Raw genomic sequence first — 1,167 nt, 5'->3', positions numbered from 1 at the left:
CGGTCAGGATATCGTGCTGCCATCATTGAACCAAAAATGAAACAATAGTTCTTTGGAGACTTATAGGCTCATACATACGATCGCCTGCAATTCCTAATTTATAAAATGTATAACTCGTTCCGACATTTTGAATAATTCTAAATTAACGGTTTTTCTCTCCTTCAAATTTAAATGCGGCAAACGGCACATTTCTATCGTCAAATGATTTTTAATCAGTCGTTTTTCGGACACCCTGTATGTATTACCATAACAAATTATGTATGTCAAACAAATCGGGTTTTTTTTCTTTAATTTTACCGTATGAGGCCCCGTGGCCATGCTTAAGTGGACTTACAGCCTTGTCCACAGATCGTCACCGTTTAATAACGGGATAGTAAAAAAGTGAACACGTCGCCAGCGAGACTTGAACTCGCGACCTACGGATCCGGGTTCCCGTCGCTCTATCCACTGAGCTATGGCGACTACATCTGGAAATGTGCTAATAACAAATATATCTATTTTTTTTTTAAGGTATATCGAGCAGGAAAATTAAAAATATTGGAAGTCTCTCTTCTCTCTCATGTAAGGACACCAAGAAGCCATAGAGAGTTGAGGGTCCATGCTATTTGATGGAAGGGACATTGTAACATTTTTCAGACAAGGTAATGGAGTAAACTCCGATTTTTCAAAGACAATCTTAAGGATGCTTTTGCTATTGTCCCGGGCATACTTGCAAAGGCAGCCCTTACCAGTTGGGGGGGGGGTGCGAAAATAGTTTCGGAACCAAGAACATCTTAACAGTTTCGAGGTGAGGGGGGGAGAAGGAATCTGGCATACAAAACTGCATACATTATTACAGAATATACTGGGATGCAGAGAGAAATCCATACAAAAACAAAATATAAATACACAATTTGAATATAAACTAACACAAAAATTAATGAAAATTCAGAGCGGAAGAAAATTTTAAACTAATGAAAAAAAAATGAAAAACTAATGAAAGAAATAATCTCTAAAAAGTAATGAAAATTAGGATTCCTGAATTAAAAAAAAAATGAGTGCAAAAAATATATCAGCATCAATGAAAATTAGGATTCCTGAATTAAAAAAAAATGAGTGCAAAAAATATATCAGCATCAATGAAAATTCAGAATTACTGAAAGAAATAATTCCATAATTAATAAAAGC

General features: G+C 35.3%; 1 non-coding gene across 1 annotated transcript; it reads right to left on the bottom strand.

Annotated features, from left to right (window-relative positions):
- Positions 1-388: 388 nt before the first annotated feature.
- Positions 389-462, bottom strand: TRNAR-CCG (transfer RNA arginine (anticodon CCG)). Its single transcript has one exon. It is a non-coding gene; the product is annotated as a tRNA-Arg (tRNA).
- Positions 463-1,167: the final 705 nt, after the last annotated feature.

The sequence above is a fragment of the Pholcus phalangioides genome, unplaced genomic scaffold, assembly GCF_987345545.1.
Source record: "Pholcus phalangioides strain wild (caught in Gottingen) unplaced genomic scaffold, Ppha-v1.0 ptg000017l_1, whole genome shotgun sequence".
Taxonomy (NCBI): Eukaryota; Metazoa; Arthropoda; class Arachnida; order Araneae; family Pholcidae; genus Pholcus; species Pholcus phalangioides.
Note: the sequence above shows the minus strand (reverse complement) of the source record. Positions and strands in the feature narration are given on the sequence as shown.